This window comes from Jaculus jaculus, chromosome 6 (assembly GCF_020740685.1).
Source record: "Jaculus jaculus isolate mJacJac1 chromosome 6, mJacJac1.mat.Y.cur, whole genome shotgun sequence".
Lineage (NCBI taxonomy): Eukaryota > Metazoa > Chordata > Mammalia > Rodentia > Dipodidae > Jaculus > Jaculus jaculus.
Genome location: NC_059107.1, coordinates 113,152,636 through 113,179,301, shown reverse-complemented (window position 1 = coordinate 113,179,301; position 26,666 = coordinate 113,152,636). Strand labels below are relative to the sequence as shown.

At 39.6% G+C, this 26,666-nt stretch overlaps 1 protein-coding gene across 4 annotated transcripts in view; it reads right to left on the bottom strand.

Annotated features, from left to right (window-relative positions):
- The window catches only part of Frs2 (fibroblast growth factor receptor substrate 2), a 154,604-nt gene that overhangs the window by 51,010 nt on the left and 76,928 nt on the right, over window positions 1–26,666 (bottom strand). For all 4 annotated transcript variants that reach the window (XM_045151874.1, XM_045151876.1, XM_045151875.1 and 1 more), the window contains one exon: window positions 19,363–19,445. The gene's annotated coding sequence lies outside the window, so the exon portion shown is untranslated. The remainder of the gene's footprint in view (window positions 1–19,362; window positions 19,446–26,666) is intronic.

The window sequence follows — 26,666 nt, the reverse complement described above, 5'->3', positions numbered from 1 at the left end:
AGCTATATTTTGGGCTTGTTATTTGCTGCTTCTTGATTTATAGTGGCTTTGTTTCTTCTTTGTACATAAGGGAAGGGTCTCACTTGGTCACAAGCTGACTTGGAACCCTCAACAGACCAGAAATCTTAACCTCCTTAATGACAGGATTAAGTGTGGGTCACCACACACCCTAAGGGACAATGACTTTGTTAGAGGATCTGGTTGTCATAATACCTACCCTTGCATAAATGCTCTGTGCTGTTTTGAATTGAATGTGTACATTGTTTAGTTAAATTTTAGAATCTGCTGGTATTTTGTTCCACATAGCCTTCTTGTATACTCTCATAGCAGGGAAACCCAACACCTAGGGTCACTTATGTAGATACTCTGAGTCTTGAGAGCCACACCTAGTACCTTAAGCCCCTACCCTGAAGATATATAACATCAGATTGACTTACACATCTAATAATACTGCAGCTAACTAGAAAATCCAAGTATTAAATTGATCCAAGATGCAAAAATATATACATTATAACACAAGAAGCACCAAAAATCAAGACAATATAAATGCACGGAAAAGCATTAATGCATCAGAAATGATCTCAAGTGAGAATGAATTATGGGAAATGCCTGAGAAAGATTTCAAAGGAATGATTATAAATATGCTCAAAGAAGTCAAAGAGGAAATCAAAGAACTCAAAGACACAGGAAACCAATTTAATGAAATAAAGAGGTCAATTCAAGACATAAATAAGGAGATATAAATAAAAACCAGTCACAATTACTAGCAATGAAGAACACAGTTAATGAAATAAAAAACTCTATAGAAAATCTCACCAGTAGAACAGATGAAGGAGAAGACAGAATACCTAAGCTAGAAACCAGGTGGCAGATCTAATACAGTCCAACAAAGAGAATGACAAACTAATAGGCAAGTATGAATGGGAATCAAGATATTCAGGACACTATGAAAAGATCAAACATAAGAATGCAGGGTATAGTAGAAGGAGAAGAATTTCACTCCACAGGTATACTAGGCATGTTCAACAAAATCAAAGAAGAAAACTTCCCCCAAATTGGGAAAGAAGTGCCAATGCAGATACAGGAATCCTTTAGAACACCAGCCAGAAAATACCTGGGAAGAACCTCTCCTCGCCATATTATAATTAAACTACCAAACATACAAACCAAAGAAAAAATATTGAAAGCAGTTAGAGAAAAATCAAGATACCTACAAAGGCAAGCCCATCAGGATCACAGCAGATTACTCAACACAAACTTTAAAAGCAAGAAGGGCTTGGAGCGATGTATTCCAAGTTCTAAAAGATGACAACTGTCAACCAAGGTATTCTTATCCTGAAAAGCTATTCATTCAAATAGACAGAGAAATAAGGACATTCCACAACAAAAGCAGGTTAAAGGAATATTTGAAGACAAAACCAGCTCTACAGAAAATACTTGAAAGAATCCTTCACATTGACCACAAAGAAAATCACACATATAAGGAAGGAACCTGGAAAAAACAATACTTAAATACTAGTTAACACAAGAGAGCAAAGGTAAAACTGGAAGACCTACCAAAAAATGGCAAAAAAAAAAAAAAAATACACACCTTTCAATAATGTCTCTTAAATCAACGACCTCAATGCCCCAACAGAAAGACATAGGTTTGCAGACTGGGTTAAGAAGCAGGATCCTACAATTTGTTGCCTCCAAGAAACTCACCTTTCTACAAAGGATGGACACTATCTTAGGGTGAAAGGTTGGAAAATGGTGTTTCAAGCAAATGGACCTAGAAAACAAGCAGGGGTTGCTATCCTAATATCTGACAAGGCAGACTTCAGTCCAACATTAGTTAGGAAATTTAAGGAAGGTCACTTTATATTGATGAAAGGGACACTCCAACAGGAAGACATTACAATCCTAAATATATATGCACCTAACCTAGGGGCTCCCAACTTCATCAAACAAACGCTATTAGAACTAAGGTCACAGATTAACACCAAACACAGTGGTAGTGGGTGACTTCAACACCCTACTTTCATCAATTGACAGGTCACCCCGGCAAAAAATAAACAGAGAGGCATCTGGACTAAATGAGGTCATAGAAGTAATAGACCTAACAGATATCTACAGGACATTTCATCCAAATGTTGCAGAATATACATTCTTTTCAACAGCACATGGAAATTCCCTAAAACAGACCATGTATTAGGACACAAAGCAAATCTTAACAAATACAAGAAAACTGAAATAATTCCTTGCATTCAATCTGATCACAATGGAATCAAACTACAAATCAATAGCAAAGAAAGCTAGAGTATACACAAAATCATGGAAACTAAATAATACACTACTAAATGATGAATCGGTCAGTAAAGAAATCAAGATGGAAATCAAAAATCTCATAGAGTCATATGATAATGAGAACACAGCATACCACAACATTTGGGACACAATGAAGGCAGTCCTAAGAAGGAAAATTATAGCTTAAAGTGCCGATATTAAGAAATTAGAAAGGTCTCAAGAAAATGACCTGATGATTCATCTTAAAGTCTTGGAAAAAGAGCAAGACAAACTGAAAATCAATCGACGGGAAGAAAAAAGATTAGGGCAGAAATTAATAAAACAAAAACCTAAAAAAAATTCAAAGATCAATGAAAGAAGGATTTGGTTCTTTGAAAGAATAAACAAGATTGATAAACCCTTAGCAAATCTGATGAGAGAGGAGACACAATTAATAAAATTAGAGATGGAAAAGGCAACATCACAACAGTTACCAGGAAAAATTCAAAAAATTTAGAGACAAACTATAAAAACATATACTCCACTAAGTATGAAAATCTGAAAGAAATGGATGATTTCCTTGATTTACATGACCTACCAAAATTAAATCAAGATGAGATTATTCACTAAAATACACCTGTAACAAGTATGGAGATCCAAGCAGTTATCAAAAATCTCCCAACTAAAAAAAGTCCAGGCCCAGATGAATTCACTGGTGAATTTTACCAGACATTTAGAAAAGAACTAACACCATTGCTTCTTAAGCTTTTCCATAAAATAGAAAAAGAAGAAATCCTACCAAATTCCTTCTATGAAGCCAGCATCACCCTGACACCAAAACCAGGCAAAGGTAGAACAAAAAAAAAGAAAGCTACAGACCAATCTCCCTCATGAACATAGATGCAAAAATTCTCAACAAAATATTGGCAAACAGAATACAAGAATATATCAGAAAGATCATTCACCCCGACTAAATAGGCTTTATCCCAGAGATGCAGGGATGGTTCAACATACACAAGTCGATAAATGTAATACATTATATAAATAGACTGAAGGACAAAAGACACATGATCATCTCATTAGATGCAGAGAAAGCATTTGACAAAATCCAACATTCTTTCATGATAAAAGTCCTACAGAGACTAGGAATAGAAGGAACATATCTCAATATAATAAAGGCTATTTATGACAAGCCTACAGCCAACATATTACTAAATGGGGGAAAACTGGAAGCTTTTCCACTAAAATCAAGAACAAGACAAGGGTGACCACTATCCCCACTTTTATTTAAAATAGTACTGGAAGGCTTAGCCATAGCAGTAAGGCAAGAGACACACATAAAAGGGATACAAAGTGGAAAGGAAGAGATCAACTTATCATTATTTGCAAATGACATGATTCTATATAAAAAGGACCCTAAAGACTCTACCAGCAAACTGTTAAGAGCTGATACACACCTATAACCATGTAGCAGGATACAAAATAAACACACAGAAACCAATACCCTTCCTATATGCTAACAACAAATACACACAGGATAAAATCAGAGAATTGCTCCCATTTACAATTGCATCCAAAAACAAAATTCCAATGGCATTCGTCACAGAAATAGGAAAAAAAATCCAAAAATTCATTTGGAGTCACAAAAAACGTCGAATATGTAAAACGGCACTGAGCAACAAAAATAAGGCTGGTGGTATCACCATACCTGATTTTAACCTATACTACAGAGCCATAATAACAAAAACAGCATGGTACTGGCACAAAAGCTGACATGCACATCAATGGAACAGAACAGAGGAACTGGATGTAAGACCAAGTAGCTACAGCCACCTGATAGTCCATTAAAACGCCAAAAATAGTCATTGGAGAAAAGAAAGCCTCTTCAACAAAATGGTGCTGGGAAAACTGGATATGTATCTGTAGAAAGATGAAAACAGACTCTTCTTTCTCTCTGTGTACAAGAATTAAGTCCAAATAGATTCAAGATCTTAACATCAGACCTGAAACTCTGAAACTGCTAGAGGAAAAAGTAGGGGAAACCCTTCAATATTGGTCTTGGCAAAGCCTTTCTGAATACAACCCCAATTGCTCAGGCAATAAAACCCCATATTAACTGCTGGGTCCTCATGATTTACAAAGATTTTGTATGGCAAAGGACACTGTGAATAAAGCAAAGAGGCAACTTACAGAATGGAAAGAAATCTTTGCCAGCTATACATCTGATAGAAGATTAATATCTAGGATATACAAAGAACTCAAAAAATTAAATAAGAAATCAAACAAGCCAATTAAAAAATGGGTTATGGAACTAAATAGAGAGTTCTCAAAAGAAGAAATATGGATGGCATATAAGCATCTAAAAAAATGTTCTACATCCCTAGTCATCGGGAGTATTCATCAGCCCTAGGAGTGTAACATCTGCTGCTGTCTTGCTAAATGTATATACTATGCTTATCAAACTACCCAGTAAGCACTTCTTTTAATGTTCATACCCTTATATTAATGCTACTCTCACTTTTGGTAGAGAAGCTTCTCTTTTCAGATGGCAGTGACCTTGGGATGACTCAGAAGGCATCATGGTACTGGAAAGAAGTGACAGGAGTGCCACATCCCTATCACATCTTCCATGGCTCAGGGTCTATAGCAGAAGAGGTAACAGAAAGAATGTCAGAGGCAAAGGAAGGGTAGGACTCCTTACAACATGCTCTTCCAGATATAAAATGGCCTGGATATCCATGACCTCACAGTGCCGGACACTACCTACACAAGACAAGGAAAAGTTCATGACATCAAAATAAGAGATGGAGAATGGAGTTTCAAAGGGGAAAGTGGGGGAAGGGAGGGCATTACCATGAGATATTTTTTATAATCATGGAAGTTGTTAATAAAAAAAAAAATTGAAAAGAAAAAAAAACTCCAATTTTATCCACAGATGAGCTTCTTTCAACAATGGAGATAAAAATAAACATTTTCAGAAAAAGACACTTTTTTTTTTTTTTTTTTTTTTTTTTGGTTTTTCGAGGTAGGGTCTCACTCTGGTCCCGGCTGACCTGGAATTAACTCTGTCATCTCAGGGTGGCCTTGAACTCATGGCAATCCTCCTACCTCTGCCTCCCAAGTGCTGGGATTAAAGGCGTGCGCCACCACACCCGGCTCAAGACACCTTTTTTATCAGAAAAGTTCACTTAAAGATATATTCCTTTTTTTTTTCTTATGAGAGAGGGGAAGGGGATTGGTGCACCAAGTCCTACAGCCACTGCAATCAAGTTCCAGATGTGTGTGACATCTTGTGCGCATGGACAACCTTGTGCACTTATGTAAATTTGTGTGTCAGGCTTACATAGGATCTGGAGAGTGTAACATGGGTTCGTAGGCTTTGCAGGCAAGTAACTTAACTGCTAAGCCATCTTTCTCTGGTCCCTGAAGTATATATTTCATAGGTGGAAAAACAATTATTATGTAAGGATGGCCAGACCCAAAAAGGGATGAGTCAAGATGAGCCAGGTGAACAAACTAATGCATGCATCTGGACTTTGTTTGCAATACCAGGAGACCCTGGTGTGCCCATTCTCTGTCTGTCCCCCTCACCCTGCCCCATTGCTTGAAAATAATCCCAGCACTTGGGAGGCAGAGGTCAGAAGTTCGTTGTGAGTTCAAGGCCAACCTGAGAGTACAGAGAGAATTCCAGGTCAGGCTGGGCTAGAGGAAGATCCCATCTCAAAAAAAAAAAAAAATTTTTTTTAAAGAAAACTGCCAAGTAGGAAATAATTTTAAACAAAGATTGACATGTTAGAACCATGCATGAACGTGGAAAAAGTTATTACTAAGATCATAGACTATAGCGTTACTGCTTAGGAAGAAGAAAACCAGAGCATTCTATGCTAGTGCATTATTCAAAAGAACAGTATAAACAGTTACTTGTTTATGTGGTACAATGTTTTGTGCACTCCTTTCCTCAGTGATGAATGATGGAATGAGGAGAAATTGACATTTTTCAATGGTTGAATCAAAAGCCACCTTTCTTTTTGCTTTTAGGTTTAGGAGAAGATACTAAGATACTGGATAATGATCCTGTCTTTCTTTGATTTGGAATATAAAAGAGGGGGAAGGAGATGGACTTTGGAAAGGTGACAGTGCTGATGATTGTTTTTTTTTAATCAGTTTTACATGTAATATGTGGTTATAAAACATATATCTCACTTAAATGACTACAAATAATTGTCTATTATTTAAAGCCAACAAAACAGCATAGCAGTTTTAAGTTTAATAATGTTAAGTATTATATAGAAATATATTGGAGGCAACGTTCAGTTAGTGACAATTGTGTATATGTTACTGATGCTGTAAATTTTTAATAAAAAATTATTTTAAAACAGTGTGAAGATACTGATTATTTTTAGACTTTTCCTAAGAAAAATATACATGTCAAAATAGCTAGACTAGCCTTGTGTGGGTCATCTAACCCTTAGCACTCAGGTGGAAACAAGAGGATCAGGAATTCAAGGTCACCCTCAACTACTCAGTGAATTTCAGGCCAGTGTAGGTTAACATGCTATTCTGTGTCAATGGGGGGTGTGAGTGGAGAGATGGTTTAGTTAAGGTGTTTGCCTATGAAGCCTAAGGACCCAGGTTCAATTCCCTAGCACCATGTAAGCCAGATGCACAAGGTGGCACATGTGTCTAGAGTTCATTTTCAGTGGTAAGAGGCTGTGTTATTTATGCCCACGGTCTCTCTCTCTCAAATAAATAAATAAAAAAGTATACAAACACCACAAAAACAATATATTGGAGATAGCCATGACTTTAATCTCAGCACTCAGGGGGCAGCAGTAGGAGAATCTCTGTGAGTTTAAGGCCACCATGATACTACACAGTGGATTCTAGGTCAGCCTGGGCCAGAGTAATAATTTACTTTGAAAATCCAAAAAACAAAACACAGGCACACACACAAACAATATATCAATTTATAAACAAATGTACATGAATGCAAAACACTACAGGGAAGATGGAATAAAATAAAACATGCATGTACTTAATGCAATACAAAATAATGAAGCCGGGCATGGTGGCACACGCCTTTACTTTAATCCCAGTACTCCAGAGGCAGAGGTAGGTAGATCGCTGTGAATTCAAGGCTACCCTGAGTGTACATAGTTAATTCCAGGTCAACCTGAGCTAGAATGAGACCCTACCTCAAAAAGCAAGCAAAAAATAAAAAAAGAAATAAATAGGAAGGATAAAGAGAACAAATAGAAAAGCCATGGAAATAAAATAAATCCAAATCTATCTATTAGGAATCACAACTGACAGAAACTCTCCAGTTAAGAATGAAGAGGGGGATATAGCTCAGTTGACAATGTTTGCCTTGCATACATGAGGGCCTGAGTTCAGTCTCTAGCACCATCAACAGAAGAAAAATGAGAGAGACATTCCAATTTAATGTTACTTATCAGAAACAACCCAAAATACAGGTAGGTCAAAAGCCATAGAATAAAAAGTATATATTATTTTTAAGAATTGGAGGATTTACATTCTTTCCAAATACACCTGGACATTTATGAAAACTAGCTATATGTAAGTCTTCAAATATCTTTATAATTTACATTATAGTCTCTGACCATAATGTAGTAACTGGGAACATATTATAAAACTTTACATTTAAAAGTTATCTGGGAGGGAGGGAATTACCATGGGATGTGTTTTTAATAATCACGGAAAATGCTAATAAAAACTTTTAAAAAAAAGTTATTTATATTTGAAATTAAGAATATATTCCCTAATAATGAGAACCTCTTTTAAAAATTTTTTTTGTTTATTTTTACTTATTTATTTGAGAGCAACAGACAGAGAAAGAGGCAGAGAGAGAGAGAGAGGGGGGGAGAGAGAGAGAGAGAGAGAGAGAGAGGGGAGAGTGGGCGTGCCAGGGCTTCTAGCCACTGCAAACCACTCCAGATGTGTGCGCCCCCTTGTGCAGCTGGCTAACGTGGGTCCTGGGGAATCGAGCCTTGAACCGGGGCCCTTAGGCTTCACAGGGAAGTACTTAACCACTAAGCCATCTCTCCAGCCCAAGAACCACTTTAAAAATAACTAAAACCAAGAATATGGCATATCAAAACTTATGTGGAAGCCGGGCGTGGTGGCACAAAGCTTTAATCCCAGCACTCAGGAGGCAGAGATAGGAGGATTGCCATGTGTAATACCAGCGCTTAGGGGGCAGAAACAGGAGATTCCTTTGGAACCTGACTAGCAAGACTAGCTGTATCAGTGAGTTATGGACTCAAATGAGTGATCCTACCTCAGTTAATAAAGGAAAGTAATCAAGGAAAACACTCAACATACTCTGGCCTCTTCCAAATGCATACCCATGTGCACAAGCCCCCACTCACATACATACCCACTTGCATACACACACACCACACATACATATATACATACAAAAGTGCGCTTGAATAATCAACTGCATATTTCAAAAAGAACAGAAGGTGACATGGTGGCACATGCCTTTAATCTCAGCACCTGGGAAGCAGAGTTAGGTGAAGCACTGTGAGTTAGAGGCCAGCCTGGGAACTACAGAGGGACTACCAGGGCTAGATCGAGACCCTAGCTTGAAAACTAAAACCAAACAAAAAGAACAGAGAATTGCACCCTATCTCTCACTCTCAAGCAAAAGAAAACAGGAAAATCAGTGCCTAGGGTAATTTAAGTGTTAAATATGAAAGGCAAGAGAGAAAAGTGTTGAGTGGCTTTACTAAAGGTAGTAAAGGGCCTCTAGTTAAGAAAAGATTCTTAAGGAGAAAACCCCTTTCCATTTGACTACATTAACATTTAGGACTGTTGAGAAGGGGTGTGTGTGCCCTCATAAGCATGTATGTGTAAATTGATCATACATTGCTTATTCGGAGTTGGGAGGAGGGGACAGGCTACACAGAATGTCAAAGGTTATCAAGGTCTACATAAGAAATGCCACATAATCAGCCTACTTCAGAAGTTAAATTATTCTGTAATTATGAAACTAATAAAAAACAATACTGTCAAATCAAGTATATTATCTAATTAAGAAAATAAAAAAGGCTAGTAAGAAGGCTCACTGGTTAAAGAAAATAAAGAACCCAGTGTTATGGCTTACACCTATAATTTCAGCACTTGGGAGGTTGAAGAAGGATGAGTTCAAGACCAGCATGGGCTACACAATGAAACCCCAAGTCAAAAACAAAACAAGGGCTAGAACGATAGCTTAGTGGTTAAGGCACTTCCCTGCAAAGCCAAAGAACCCAGGTTCAATTCCCTAGGGCCCACATAAACCAGATGAACAGGTGGCACATCCATCTGGAGTTCACCTGCAGTGACTAGAGGCCCTGGTGCACTGATTCATTCTGTCTGTGTGTTTCCCTCCCTCCCTCCCTCCCTCTCTCTCTTTTCTCTCTTTTTCTTCCCTTGAGGTAGGGTCTCACTCTAGCCCAGGCTGAACTGGAATTCTCTATGGAGTATCAGGGTGGCCTTGAACTCATGGCAATCCTCTTACCTCTGCCTCCCGAGTGCTGGGATTAAAGGTGTACGACACCACGCCCGGCTAAAATATTTTTAAAAATCAAAACTAAATGAAAAAGAATGTAATATAGGGCTATTATAGAGCTGTCACCATTCTAATTAATTCACATCGCAGATATTACCCTGTATGCCTCATTTAAGTCAACATATTATTAGGATGGGATGCAGAGTACTTGCTTAGCAAGCGTGCAGCCTAGTGTTCAATAAACAAAACCCCATAAACAAGGACGGTTGCGCATGCTTGTAATCCCAGCAGTCAGGAGGAGGGAGCAGGAGGATCAGCTCAAGGTCCTATTAAGCTACAAAATAAGTTTGAGGCCAGGCTGAAATATATGAGATTCTGTCCCTCCCCCACCAAAATTAATACATTATTGAAGAGATTTAGAAATAAAAATAAAAACTAAAAGCAAAACAGCACAGAGTTCAGTCTGTGTCTACGCCTCACTTCAAGTATGTGCATCAGTGCTCATGGTAGACTCTAAAAGGTGGAGTCTCGACAGGCATGGTGGCACAAGCCTTCAATCCTAGCACTAGAAAGCAGATGCAGGAAGATCATTGTGAGTTCTGAGACTGAATAGTGAATTTCAGGTCAGCCTGGGCTAGAGCAAGACTTTACCTTTAAAAAAAAAAAAAAAACAGAGCAAAGCCGGGCGTGATGGTGCATGCCTTTAATCCCAGCACTTGGGAAGCAGAGGTAAGGGGATTGCCATGAGTTTGAGGCCACCCTGAGAAAACAGAGTTAATTCCAGGTCAGCCAGAGCTAGAGTGAGACCCTACCATGAAAAGAAAAAAAAAAGACAAAAAAAAAAAAAGAATACAACATTGAATTGGGAGCCCATTAGCACTGTACTGATGACTAAAAGGGATGAGCTGGTAAAATATTTATCCCAAGACACTTTTTAAAAACTAAATATAATGGATGCTTATGCCTATCAAGCAAAAGAAATTCAGTTCCATTTTATCTACTATTAAGTAGCCTCCCCCTGACTGCACACAGATATACACAAGGCAGACATTTTCCTTCTGAACTGTAAGCTTCTGGCTCACATGAAAACAGAATGATTTTCAACACACAAACTCGAGCTCTCAGCCCTGTATTTCTGCATGCTGCCCACACAGCACTTTGAGCATGTGATTAGGAGGAATGATGTACGATCACACCACATTCTTTCCCTCAGCTCACACATCAAGAACTTGCCCTCTCAGCTGCATTCTTCTCCAAATAGCCATGGTCACCTTAGCAACCCTATGCTCCTAATATGGACAGCTGGTCCATTTAAAGTCAGTACTTCTTGGCAAGGAAAATGCTTGTTCTTCAAATTGGGGGAGAGAGGAGAGGTTTTCCTTTCAGAATACATTACAGGGGTTGATTCAACTTGATCAGCACTTTTGTTCTGTGGTAGCAATTTGTGTGGAGTTTCAATCTATTCCGAGTTTTGATTTTTTTTTTTTAACCTAAAGTAACTGAACAAAATAAAATCAAGTCAGATCACATGGAACTCTTGAGTACAACACGAAACATAAGGGTATTTAAAATAATTGTATTCTTTTATGAAACTATAAAACTATCCAGTTTTGAGGACAAATTTCACAACCACAGTTAAATTTAATTGTGACACCTGAAGCCTTACCATACAGTAAGAAATGTGAGTCAGAAGTTCCCAGTCTTAGCCAATTTTGAGCCTCAGACACTGGAGCACTGGGACTGGCTGGACCCGTGCTCCAAAGTATTAAAGTAATGGACTACAGCCGGGTGTGGTGGCACACATCTTTTTTAATCCCAGCACTTAGGAGGCAGAGGTAGGAGGACTGCTGTTGAGTTTCAGGCGACCCTGAGACTACATAGTAAATGCCAGGTCAGCCTGGGCTAGAGAGAAAATTTACCTCAAACACCCATCCCCCAAAAGTTAACAGACTATCAGCCAATCGGTATTCCTTTATTTCACCACCTACATGGGCTGATTTTTCCACAAGCTCACATCAAACCAAGTAGTCAGAATATATGAGGTCTTCCACACATAGACTGACCTATGTTAACAATGAATTACTCAAAATCTATCCTGACATCTTACAGCAGTCAAGAAATGTACTTAATTCTCTGTGGGTTTCTTAAATTGTATTAAATTGAGTAAACTGAAGCTTGGCAGGCATGGTGGTGCATGCCTTTAGTCTCAACACTCAGAAGGCCAAGGTAGGAGGACTGCTGTGAGTTCAAGGCCAGACTACATAGTGAATTGCAGGTCAGCTAGGCTAGAGCAAGAGCATACCTTGAAAAACAAAGAAAGCCAGGTATGGTTGTGCATGCCTTTAATCCCAGCACTTGGGAGGCTGAGGTAGGAGGATCACCCTTGAGTTCAAGGCCACCCTGAGACTATGTAGTGAAATCTAGGTTAGCCTGGGCTACATTGAGATCCTACCTTGAAAAAAGTCAATAAATAAAATAAGGTCAATGTTTAAATACAATACAACAGAGATACTAACATGTAATAGAAAATGACAAATGTCTCATAGTATAGGTAATACCTTTCCAGTACTAAGCTTTCCTCAAGTAGCATTGATAATTTCTACAAGAAAAAAAAAATGCATGCTTTTGTTAGGCTCTATCATTCCTTTCTGAGCTGCTCTAAAAGATTTTAGACAAACTTCTAAGCAAATGTTTGCATTCTTCCCACTTATTATCATACTTTTTTGTTTGTTTTCAAGATAGGGTCTCACTCTAGCTCAGGCTGACCTGGAATTCACTCTGTGGTCTCAAGGTGGCCTTGAACTCATGGTTATCCTCCTAGTGCTGGGATTAAAGGTGTGCATCACCATGCCCAGCTTAATTCATACTTTTTAATTCTAACAAAGAAATGAATACAAACTGACCTTTTCTTAAATACTCATATATATATATATATATATATATATATATATATATATATATATACACACACACACACACATACACACATACATACATATATACATTTATTTATTTGCAAGCACAGAGAAAGAAGAGTGACAGAGAGAATGGGCATGCCCAGGCCTCCAGCTACTGCAAACAGACTCCAGAAGCATGTGCCACTTTGTGCATCAGACTTTACGTGGGTACTGGAAAATTGAAGCCAGGTACTTAGGCTTTGTAGGCAAACACTTTAACTGCTGAGCAATCTCTACAGCTTAGTGGTACAGGTACTTGCCTACAACATGTAAGGCCCTAGGTTTAATCCCCAGTACCACTAACAAATATTTATAAAAGTTATGAAATTATTTAAGTAACTACTTATAAATTATTCTAGAGGGAAGTCCTAGGATTACCCAACATTGTAATCCAGCATCATTGTATATCACACAATGTATTATTGTTGATTTAAGTTTCATCTTCCAGAAGAACAATGGCAAAGATGGAACACACTAAGTTCACAGATATTATACCTTTTGACTTTTAGAAGGATCTGCATTTCCCCTGAAGCACCATCTCAATGCCTGTGAGCAACATCCTGGGAGATGTGAACATGCAAACACATGCTCCAGAACCTCCTCCTAAATTCCTAGGAGGGGAAAGGTGGCTCCAGGTGTGATCCCAGCACTGTGGAGGAGGCTGAGGCAGCCTGACTACATAGTATACTTCTGTCTCTAAAAGCAGGAGGAGGGCACTTTCACAAGGAACTTGGAAAAATCTTGGCAGTGTGTTCTTTCTTCATTATCTGAGTCCTTTTTATTGTGACTCTTTGTTTACAAGACCAAGACTAAAATCTCATCTTATTAAATCTATAGCAGTTTCGAAACTGGGGAAAAGATGTGTACATTTACTTCTTAGGACATGTGATATTTAAAAAGATGAATAAGAATTAGTTATTGGGGCTGGAGAGATGACTTGGCAGTTTAAGGCACTTGCCTACAAAACCAAAAGACCCAGGTTTGATTCACCAGGACCCGCATAAACCATATGCACAAGAAGTCACATGTGTCTGGAGTTCACTTGCAGTGGCTTAGAGGCCCTGGCACACTGATTCTATTATCTGCCTAATTCTCATTCTCTCTCTGTCTCTGAAAATAAATATATTAAAAAAACTAGTTACATTTTCAGGTGGAACATTGAATTAATCTAATAATCATAAGAACCTGTCCAAAATGTTCCTGAGAAAAATTAACCAAAATAACTTCTTAAAGCTACCAAGCAACTGAGTTCAAGTTATTGGTACAAAGTAAACAAAACAATAAAAATCCTATCTATTCACCTCAACATCTCTTCTTTCAAAAGTCTAAGGATGGGCTGAAGAGATGACTCAGCAGTTAAGCGCTTGCCTGTGAAGCCTAAGGACCCCAGTTTGAGGCTCCATTCCCCAGGACCCATGTAAGCCAGATGCACAAGGGGGCGAATAGGTCTGGAGTTCGTTTGCAGTGGCTGGAGGCCCTGGTGCACCCACTCTCTCTCTGCCTCTTTCTCTCTGTCATTCTCAAATAAATAAAGATAAACAAAAAAATATTATAAAGCCTAAGGACCAGAATACTACATTATTATAATACAACTACTCATTCAAAAGCTGATCACTTTAGCAATAATTTTTAAAATTCATAAACAAGAACTACATGTAAGGTTGGAGAGAGGGCTTAACAGTTAAGATGGTTACCAGCAAAGCCAAAGGACCCAAGGTTCAACTCCCAAGTACCCCACAAAGCCAGATGCACAAGGTGGCACATGCATCTGGAGTTTGTTGGCAACAGCTAGAGGCCCTAGTGCACCTACTTTCTCTCTCTTGAATAAATATAAAAAAAAAAAATTTAGGGCTGGAGAGATGGCTTAGCAGTTAAGGTATTTGCCTGTAAAGCCAAAGGATCCTGGTTCGATTCTCCAGGATCCACATAAGCCAGGTGCACAAAGAAATGCATGCATCTGGAGTTCATTTGCAGTGACTGGAAGCCCTGGCACACCCATTCTCTCCCTTTCAAATAAATAAACAAATAAAACATCTATCTTTATATTTTATTTATTTATTTATTTGGCTTTTCTCACTCTGGCCCAGGCTGACCCAGAACTCACTACGTATTCTCAGGGTTGCCTTGAACTCATGGCAATCCTCCTACCGAAAGGTGAGAGTCGCCCTGCCCAGTTTATATTTTATTTATTTACTTTAGATAAATAGAGAGAGAGAGAGAGAGAGAGAGAGAGAGAGAGAGAGAGAGAGCGCTCAAGATCGAGAATGACGCGTGCACCAGGCCCTCTAGCCACTGCAAAGCCCAGACACCTGTGCCACCATGTGCATCTGGTTCACGTGGGATCTGGGGATTCAAACCTGGGTCCTTAGGCTTCACAGACAAATGCCTTAACCACTAAGCCATCTCTGCAGCCTAATATATATATATTTTTTAAATTCTTTAAAAAAAATAGAATACCAGCATATGGAAAGAGAAGGCAAGAGTATTAAGCTTTATGGTTTTTGTTTATTTAATTTATTTATTTATTTATTTGGTTTTCGAGCTAGGGTCTCACTCTAGCTCAAGCTGACCTGGAATTCACTATGTAGTCTCAGTGTGGCCTCAAACTCACAATGATCTTCCTACCTCTGCCTCCCAAGTACTGGGATTAAAGGTGTGTGCCACAACACCCAGCAAGAGTTTTTAAAAAATAAATTAATAGGGCTGGAGAGATGGCTTAGCGGTTAAGCACTTGCCTGTGAAGCCTAAGGACCCTGGTTCAAGGCTCAATTCCCCAGTGCCCATATAAGCCACATTAGATGCAGAAGGTGGTGCATACATCTGGAGTTTGTTTGCAGTGGCTAGAGGCCCTGGTGCTCCCATTTTCTCTCTCTCTCTCTGACTCTTTGTCTGTCACTCTCAAATAAATAAAATAAAAATTCAAAACTTTATATAATTAATATAATAAAGAATATCAAGAGTTTAAGAGCAGCCTCAGCTCCATAATGAATTTGAGCCAGCCTAAGCTAAATGAGACTCTATTTCAAAAGGCAAAAAAAACTTTACCTTTCATAATCCTTCATAATCTGATAAGAACATTTGGTTTATGATTAATAATTTCTTACCTTGTGGAATTCTTTTTTTTCCTCTTTCCTTGAGGCAAGGTCAAGCTCTAGCTCAGGCTGACCTGGAATTCACTATGTACTCTCAGGCTGGCCTTGAACTCATGGTGATCCTCCTACCTCTGCCTCCTGAGTGCTGGGATTAAAGGCATGTGCCACTGAAATCTTTTTTTTTTTTTTAAGATTTTAGTTTTATTTATTAGTGTGGGGGGGTGCAGATTAGGAGAGAATGGGCACTCCAGGGCTTCTAGCCACTGCAAACGACCTCCAGACACATATGCCACTATGTGCTTATGTGAAACCTGGAGATTCAAACTGGGTCCTTAGGCCTTGCAGGCAGGCACCTTAACCGCTAAGCCATCTCTCCAGCCCACCTTGTGGAATTCTTTTCTGAGAAAAACAGATTTAATTTTGTTTGTAAAAACTTTTCAGAGCTAGAGAGATGGCCTAGTGGTTAACGTGCTTGTCTGCAAAGGCTAAACACAGAGGTTTGATTCCCCAGTAAACACATAAGCAAGATGCACATGATGGCACATGCATTTTGAGTTTTTCAGTAGCTGGAGGTCATGGCACACCTAGTATCTCTAATAAATAAAAATAACATATTTTAAAAAAAATTTCAAGTAGCCATTCTGCCTGTGGATGCGGGGGGAGGGGGTGCCGCTGAAGCCTCTCCTCTCACACCATCGTGTCGAAGTCCCAGTCTCCGAAGGAACCCGGACAGCTGCAGAAGCTCTTCATCAAAGCCACTCTGAGCAATGGGAACACTCACAAGCCATGTGGGAATGTGAGAGCAAAACACCAAGCACCCCGGGGGCTTTGGGCTTATTACCTATGCTACCAGGGAGAAGGTGTATGCAGTATCATGAATGCAAGGTCACCCAAGGTGGATGAAGTGGAAGGTCTGTGTCAAGAAAAGATTCTCCAAGACCAGGGGCCCACTTAACTGTGAAAATCTTTGTAGGAAGCATTAAAGACAGCTGTGGTGGTTTGATTCAGGTGTCCCCCATAAACTTAGGTGCTCTGAATGCTAGGTTCCCACATGATGGAGATTTGGGAATTAACGCCTCCTGGAGGCAGGGTATTGTTGGGAGTGGGCTTATCGGTCTTCTAGCTAGTTTCTCCTTGCCAGTGTTTGGCACACTCTTCCATTGCTATTGCCCACCTTATGTTGGCCAGGGGGTGATGCCCACCCTCTGCCCATGCCATAGCTTTCCCCTGCCATTGTGGAGCTTTCCCTTGAGTCTGTAAGTCAAAATAAACCCTTTTCCCAAAGGCTGCTCTTGGTCAGGTGATTTCTGCCAGCAATGCAAACCTAGCTGCAACAGAAAAGTTGGTACTAAAAGTAGGGTTGCTGTTAAAACATCTGACTCTGTGGCTTTGGCCTTTTGGAGCTGATTTTCAAGAGGGATATGGAAGAATTTGAAACCTTGGTTGAAGAGATGGCTTGCAGTGCTTTAATTACAGCTTCATGGATTATTCTGGTCAGAGTTGAAAGACCTTAATGCAGTAAGAACTATGGACTCTGAGGTTTGGCTTATGAGGGTGAGAAAGAACTTTGCCTGCACTGGGCTAGAAGCAGTTTGTGTGAGAGGCTTGCTGTTATGCTTGTGTCCTGAGAACTTATGTAGGGTTGCTTTATGTAGAAATGAACTGGTGTGGTACCAGGAGTAGGATTGCTGGTAGATACCTTTGTGGCTTTGGCCTTTTGGAGCTGGTTTTCAAGAGGAATGTGGAAAGATTTGAAAGCTTGGCCTAAGAGACACCTTGCAGTGCTGTAAGTACAGCTTGATGGATTATTCTGGTCAGAGTTGAAAGACCTGAATGTAGTAAGAACTATGGAACATAAGGTTTGGCTTATTAGGATGAGAAAGAGTTTTGCTTGGACTGGGCTAAAAGCAGCTTGTGTGAGAGGCTTGCTATTATGGCCATGTCCTGAGAAGTTTTGCAGGATTGCTTTGCATAGAAATGGACTGGTATGTGCAGAGGGATATGGCACAAAAAGAAATCTTTAGGCCGAAACTGCTGCCTGTTCAGCTGCAATTGTATGAGAGATTATAACCACTGAGATTGGGCCAGCTAACCTGCATGGGAACAAGAGAAAGAATGCAGTTTTTTGAAGGGGTATGAATGCTCAAGGAGTGTCCTGTTCTTCAAGATCAGCTTTATTTCCCCCTGCATTAACAAACTGGCACCCTGGTATTGTGGAGTATAAGAAATTCAGAAGAGAGAGGGTCAGTGAGTTTGCAACATAGTCTTGTGTTTTGGAAATGGCCATGGACAGTGTGAAGCAGGTTTGTTGGATGCCTACATAGAGACCCAATGGAGCCATGAGGATGGACTGTGGGATGCAGTGGAGACCCAGTAGAGATGCTGAGACCATGAGATGGCTGCTAAGAAAAGTTGCCAGCCCTGGATGAAGTTTTCCAGGACTGTGAGCAACCTAGCTGGAGGAGTGGAACTGGAGTTCCAGAGACTTGTTGCTGGTTAGAATGATCAGACTTGGAGATTTGTCACTGCCTAAAGTTGTTGGACTTGGAGTTACAGAGTTTGATGTTTACCCTGGTTCTTTTAAATATTTTATTGGTTGAATATTTGTTAGGCCCAATGCCAACTTTTGCAGTGTGAATGTTTATTCTGTGCCATTATTGAGTTTTGGGTATTTGAGGGGTTTTTATGTTTTGTTTGGGGGGGAGGGTTGCTGTTGTTTTGTTTGTTTTTTTTTTTGCTTTTATGGCTCAGTTAAAAAATCTTGAATTATGCGGATTATATGGACATCATCATTGGACTTGATAAAAAACTTTTGTATACTTTTGTAACTCAACTGAGTTTTATGTTTTTCAAGATTTGGTATTCTAAAGGTTGACTTTGGTCTATCCATTTCAACAGCAGAATTTATAGTCACTAAGTTTTGCAATCATTACCATCATTTAATCTCAATCTTTTTTATCAGCCCAGTAAGAAGCCCCATGCTTAAAGGATATCCCCCTTGTTTTTTCTTTTTTATTATTTTGTTGATTTGACAGAGAAAGAGAGAAAGAGAGAATGGGCACACCAAGGCCTTCTGCTACTGTAAGTGAACTCCAAATCCATGTGGTACCTTATGTATCTGGCTTATGTGGGTCCTGGGAAATCGAACCTCAATCCTTTGAATTTTCAGGCAAGTGCCTTGACAGCTAAGCTATCTCTCCATCCCTCCTCTGATTTTTTGAGGTAGGGTCTCACTCTAGCCAAGGCTGACCTGGAATTCACCATGTAGTGTCACCACACCTACCTGGCTAAAAACACAACTTTTTTTTTTTGGTTTTTCGAGGCAGGGTCTCACTCTGGCTCAGGCTGACCTGGAATTCACTATGTAGTCTCAGGGTGGCCTCGAACTCACGGCGATCCTCCTACCTCTGCCTCCCGAGTGCTGGGATTAAAGGCGTGCGCCACCACGCCCGGCCCCTAAAACACAACTTTTAAATGTCCACATTTTTTAGTAAATATTTTTCCAAAGTTGATAAGTATTAGTCACACTTACCAATCTGGTTGAAAAGCCACGCTGCATCTTACTTTATGATACATGGACTGTTGCATCTGGACATCACTTCTTAATGGCCATTTCTGAAACAAAGGTTCAGTAATTAAGAATGTGACTCAGATATTTAAAAAAAAAAAACATAAAATCTTTAAACACAATTCACTAACTTGCAATGAATGGCCTTGTTTTTATTGAGGTAGGGTCTTGCTCTAGCCCAGGCTGACCTGAAATTCACTATATAGTTATAGGGTGGCCTCAAACTCACCACAATCCTCCTACCTCTGCCTCACAAGTGCTGGAATTAAATGTGTACCACCATACCTGGGTTCAAACATAATTCCTGGGCTGGAGGGATGGCTTAGCGATTAAAACATCTGCCTGCAAAGCCAAAGGATCCAGGTTTGATTCCCCAGAACCCATGTTAGCCAGATGCACAAGGGGGAACAAACATCTGGAGTTCATTTCCAATGGCTGGAGGACCTAGAGTGCCCATTCTCTCTCTCTCCCCCACCCTCCTTCTCACTCTCTTTTTCTCTGTCAAATAAATAAATAAAAATAAAAATCTTGGGCTGGAGAGATGGTTTAGCGGTTAAGCGCTTGCCTGTGAAGCCTAAGGACCCCGGTTCAAGGCTCGGTTCCCCAGGTCCCACGTTAGCCAGATGCACAAGGGGGCGCACGCGTCTGGAGTTCGTTTGCAGTGGCTGGAAGCCCTGGCGCGCCCATTCTCTCTCTCCCTCTATCAGTCTTTCTACCTGTGTCTGTCACTCTCAAATAAATAAATAAAATATGAACAAAAAATATTAAAAAATAAATAAATAAATAAATAAAATAAAAATCTTAAGGGCTAGAAAGATAGCTTAGCAATTAAGGTGTTTGCCTGCAAAGCTAAAGTTTGATTCTCTAGGACCCATTCAAGCTAAATGCACAAGGGGGTGCACGCATCTGAAATTCGTTTGCAGCGGCTGGAGGGCCTGGAACAACCATTCCACTTCATAGGGGAAGGAACCCCTATTCTTTCCTTTATAAAAGCCCAGAAGCAACTATTATTTTCAATTGCCAACCATAATATGATAATGACTGCCATGGACTGAAACACAAAGTACATGAAAATTCACAGTCACCTTAGAAGTTACTAAAAGCATAGGCTTGGGAGATGGTTCAGTGGTTAAAGGTACAAGCCAGGTTCAATTCCCCAGTACCCATGTAAAGTCAGATGCACAAAGTGGCACATGCTTCTGGAGTTCATCCACAGTACCAAGAGGAGGCCCAGGTATGCATGCATTTTTGTGTACATGTTAATATGTGTGTGGGTACAGATATGTATGCAGATGAGAATTCACGTGTATGTGGAGGCCAGAAGTTGACATCAGATGTTTTCCTTAATTGTATTCCATGTTGTTTTGGGGGGCAGGGGTGTGGTACTTAGTTTCACGTTGCTGTGATGAGCATCTAAACTGGGTAGTTTGTAGGAAGAAGGGATTTATTTCAAGCTTATAGATCCAGGGGGAATTTCATTAGTGGCAGAAGAAACTGCTTCCATATATCCAAACAGACAGAAAAACACCAAGCAAAACACTAGCACCAGCACCTGCACACACACCAAAAAGGAGTGAACAGCAGGGATGCAAGCAGAGGGCCGACCTCTCTGCGTAACTTTGGGCTGGAATTCAAGTCTCCCTCAAACACACCTTAGGGCTGGATCCCAGGATCCACTCCCAGTGACACCTCCCCCAACCAGGTGGCTGGAGACAGGCTTTAACAAAACACACAAGTATATGGGGACATATATTCAAACTACCACACAGGGTTTGCTATTGAACCCAAAGCTTACAGATTCAGCTAGACTAGCTAGCCAGCAAGTCCAGGATTCCCCTATCTCTGGAACACTAGGATTACAAACTAACTACCACATCCAGGTTTTATATGGGTACTAGGGATCCAAACACAGGTTCTCATGCTTGTGTGGGAAGAACTTTGCTGACTGAGCAATCTCCCCAGCCCTCTACGTTTTTTGTTTGTTTTGTTTCTTAATTTATGAGAGAGAGAGAGAGAGAGAGAGAATGGATGTACCAGGGCCTTTAGCCAGTGCAAACCAACTCCAGACACATGCACCATCATGTGCATCTGGCTTATGTGGGATCTGGGGAATTGAACCTGGGTCCTTAGGCACCTGCCTTAAACACTAAGCCATCTATCCAGCCAAAGGTCTTGGTTTTTTCAAGCCCACAACACTTATATATCTCATATCTTTGCTTTCCTTTATCTAGCAGAAAATATTTGAGGAAAAGTAAGTTACAGATTTTAGAAAGGATAATTACCAAACACAACATCATCAATTTTCAGTTTTTCTTATCTAAACATCTACAGAGCTAGTCAGTCACTTCTAAAAGATTCTTGTTCCTAACTTCAAGAAGTAATAAAGATGTGTCTACCACACTATTTTTCATATTGCTTTCGCATTTCAACAATCTGTGCCGTCATTTTACAAAGGAATAGATTTTAATCAAATGAGTCCCTTCAGAAACAGCTACCAACATAAATGACATTTCTTTCCCTGCTAATCATTCATGGGTTTCTACTTGTAATTATATATGACATTCCAAGTAATCTGAGAAAAAGTTTAACTACCTCAAATGTATCTGTTATCTTTAGGTATTATGACCACTTGGAAGAATCAAAAGGACACATTAACTCTTAACATGACTTAACTAGGTACAACATGGTTGGGATGTCTGAACTTAATTATTTGCTCTTTAAATAAACCAACTCCCTCTAGGCTGAGTTCTACTTTGCTTTTTAAGCATCATGTAGCGGGCAAACTTAGGGGTATTAAGAGATGCTCAGTAATCACATTTAAGTCTCTGAAGACCAAAACAAAAGATATCCCCCCCCTTCTCTAGAATTGCCCCCAAACTACCATTCACATTTCGTTCATCTGAACAACCCATTTTTATGTAAAGCCACAAAGCACTTGTTATATGCTTATCATCTAAACCAGGGTATAAAAATGAATTTTAAAAAATGCAAGAACAGCAAGGGTCCTAACAGCTAGATAAATTTAATATTGAAATTTGAAGGCTAGAGATAGATCAGTGGTTAAGGCATTTGCCTGCAAAACCAAAGGACTCAGGTTAGATTCCCCGGGACCCACAAAAGCCAAATAAACAAGGTGGCACATGTGTCTGAGGTTCGTTTGCAGCAGCCAGAGGCCCTGGCATGCCAATTCTCTCCCTCTCCCTCTCTTCCTTTCTTTCTTTCTCTTGCTTTCTCAAATAAATAAATAAATTACATATATATTTAAATATATTATATATATGTATGTATTTGATTTGAGCCAGGTGTGGTAGTGCATGCCTTTAACCCCAGCAGTCTGGAGGCAGAAGTAAAAGGATCACTTTTGAGTTTGAGGCCAGCCTTAGACTATCAAGTGAGTTCCAGGTTAGAGTGACTTTCTACAAAAAAAAGAAAAAACAATTATTTTGATTTGAGGACACAGGTAGAAAGAACCCTTAAATATTTTTGGCAGAAATAACTTCACTCATCTAGAAATCATATTACCAAGTTCAATTACATGAAAGACCAGTGATAACAGTTCCCTTTATAAAGCAACTTCTATGTAACACAAAGTCACAGCAATTCACTGAATTCTTAGAGAAAGAAGTTAAAACAGCTAAGTAACTTGTTCAAACCTGAGGTGAACTCAGAATTCAAAATCTTAGCTTTCTGGGAGGTGGGGGGCAAAGGGGCTCAAATCCAAGACCTTACACATGCTAGGCAAATTCTCTTACCATTGAGCTATCTATAATACCTAGCCCTCAGCCTGCCTTTTTGCACTATATGGTCGATAGTAACTTGGAATAAAATTATTAGTCACAAATCACACACTACTTCACAGGAGTAACATAAATTCAGTTTGATGCTTTAAAAGATCTTTTTTCCCATTTTCCCAAAGTTTCTTTAGAAATGAGGACAAAGGGTACAGGTTCACTGTTACATGTTTAAAAACATGTGGGCTAGAGAGATGGCTTAACAGTTAAGGTGCTTGCCTGTGAAGCCCAAGAATGCATGTTCAAATCTCAGGTGCCATGTAGCCAGACGCAGTGACGCAAGCTCACAATGTTGTACATGTGCACAAGGGGGTGCACATGTCTGGAGTTTGTTCACAGCAGCTGAAAGGTCTGGGCACACCATTTTCTCTCCCTCTCCCTCTCCCTCTCCTTCTCTCTCTCTCTCTCACACACACACACAATAATATAAAAAAAAAAAAAGTGACCTCAGGGGATGAATGTAAAGAACATGTTACACCTGGTCCTACCTAAGGTTACGAGTAAACTAGCACACACAGGAACAGGTTTTCATCATCATCAATCTGAATCATCTCTGAATGACTCATTACTCACAAGTCAAGGGGCTGTGAATACAGCTCGGTGTCATAGTGCTTGTCTGTCTGGTATGCACACAGCACTAGTTTCACTCCTTAGCTCAATAAAAAAATACTTAATCCCAGCACTCAGGAGGCAGAGGTAGGAGGATCCCTGTGAGTTTGAGGCCACCCTGAGACTCTATAGTGAATTCCAGGTCAGCCTGGGCTATAGTGAGACCCTACCTTGAAAAACCAAAAAATAAAAAATAAAAATAAAAATAAAAAATACATAAGAAAATAAAAAATAAATTATATCAATTAAAAAATTATGATTTACTGAGTAGGTACACAATCTATGAAAACAGTTTCTGTGCTTTCCTGAGTATGTGAAATCTTGCCTATGTCTTTATACATACACAGGCATAAATACACATATATTAATATATTCCTTTAAATTTATAATAAAGTGATCAGAGTTATGACTTGTTAAACATTTCATGTTATTATTAGATGTACTTACTGCCTATCATACAGTAAAAGTAACATACTTAGTATAAAACAGAAATCAATTCTGTCAGACACATTAATCTCAGCACTCAGGAGGTAGAAGTAAAGGTTCGAGGCCACCCTGAGACTACATAGTGAATTCCAGGTCAGCCTGGGCTACAGTGAGACCCTACCTCAAAAAACTAAAACAAAAACAGAAAAGAGAAAACGTTTTAACCAGAAAATATGACCATGATATACTCATGTCCTCAATTATGTGGAGGAAAAAAAAAATTCCTTGGAAAAAAAATATCATGACTGGGCTGGAGGGATGACTTAGAGGTTAAGGTGTTTGCCTGCAAAGCCAAAGGACCCTGGTTCTATTCCCCAGGACCCACATTAGCAGGATGCACAAGGTGGCGCATGTGTCTGGAGTTCGTTTGCAGTGACTAGAAGCCCTCATGCACCCATTCTCTCTCTCTCCCCCCCTCTTTCTATCAAAAAAAAATTTTAAATCATGACAAAAAAGGATGCTATTAAATATCAGTACTACTTAATGATTTACAGAAAAGAAATCCAAAAGTAGGTCAGACGTGGTGGCACACACTACTAATTCTAGTACTTGGAAGGCAGAGGCAGGAGGATTGCCATGAGTTTGAGGCCATCCTGAGACTACATAATGAAATCCAGGTCAGCCTAGGCTAGAGTGAGACTCTATCTCAAAACTCAACCCCCACCCCCGGCCAAAAAAAGAAAAAAAAAAAGTAGAGAAATTTAGCAGTTAAGACACTTGCCTACAAAGCCAAAGGACCTAGGTTTGAGTCCTCGGGACCCAGTTAGACCAGATGTACAAGGTGGTTCATGCATCTGGAGTTCATTTGCAGTGGCTAGAGGAGATTTTATTTTATTTTATTTATCAAAAAATTTTTTATTTATTATTTATTAATTTATTTATTTATTATTTATCAAATAAATAAATAAAATTCTTTTAAAAACTTTCCCAAGGAATCTGGGCACATACCTTTAATCCCAGCACTCAGAAGGCAGGGGTAGGAGGACTGCCTTGAGTTCAAGGCTAGCTAGCCTGAGACTACATAGTGAGTTCCTGGTTAACCTGGACTAGAGTGAGAACCTACCTCAACCAAAAAAAAAAAAAAAAAAAAGCAAAAATTTCCCAAAGGACTAAACTTAAATGCTAATCCTCAAAATTCTTTTGTCCAAACTAAAAACAAAAATTAACACTTAAAATGTCCATCACTTCTGTCTCTTCTTGAATATAAATAAATAATAAATAAATATTTTTAAAAGATTAAAAAACAAAGTCCCTCACAGTGGTACTGGGGAGACGACTCAGCAAAGCCTGCTGGCCCAGGTTTGATACCCAAGTACACCTATAAAGTCAGAAGCACAAAGTGACAAATGCGTCTAGAGTTCACTTGCAGAGTGGGGGCAAGAGGCTCTGGTGCACCCCTTCTCTTCCCCTCTAGCCCACCCTTCCTCTTTTCTCAAATATTTTTTATTTTTTTTTAAGATTATTTTATCGTGAGAGAGAAAAAAAAAGGAAGAGAGAGAGAGAAAGGACAGGATTGCCAGGGCCTTTAGCCACTGTGAACAAACTCCAGATACATGCACCCCCTTGTACACATGTGCAATATTGCATGCTTGCGTGACTGTGCAACTGGCTATGTGGAACCTGGAGATTCGAATTTGAGTTCTTAGGCTTCGCAGGTAAACGCCCTAACCATTAAGCCATCTCTCCAGCCCTCAAGCAAATATATATATATTTTTAAATGTCTCTCATAGCTGATTGTGGGGCCTTACCATCTATAATCCCAGTGCTCAGGAAGCTGAGGATCACCATGAATTCGAGGCCAGCCTGAGCTACAGAGTAAGTTCCTGGTTACAGTGAGGTCTTGCCTCAAACAAACAAAAATACGTCCCTCATAATTTCAACTCATTAAACTGATGGTTAGGAATGGGGACATGGGGAGATAGAGCTATGGCTCAGCGGTTAAAGCACTTATTTGCAAATCCTAACAGTCTGGGTTCAATTCCCCAATACACACATAAAGGCAGATGCACAAAGTGGTACATACAACTGAAGTTCTTTGCAGAGGCTAGAGGCCCTGACATGCCTATTCTCTCTGTCTCTCTGCTTGCAAGTAAATAAATGTATTAAAATTAAAAAGAAAAAAAAAAGAGCAGGTGTGGTAGCGCATGCCTTTAGTGCCAGCACTTGGAGCATGGGAGGCTAGGCAGAAGACTCACTGTAGTTTGAGGTCAACAGTAAATTCTAGGCCCACATGGGCTGAAGTGAAACCTGCCTTGAACAAAAAAACAGAATGGGGGAAGACTGGCTCAGCCATTTAAGGTGCTTGCTTGCAAAGCCTGATGGCCTGGGTTCAATAAACCAGTACCTACATACAAAGTGGTTCATGTGTCTAGAGTTTGTTTG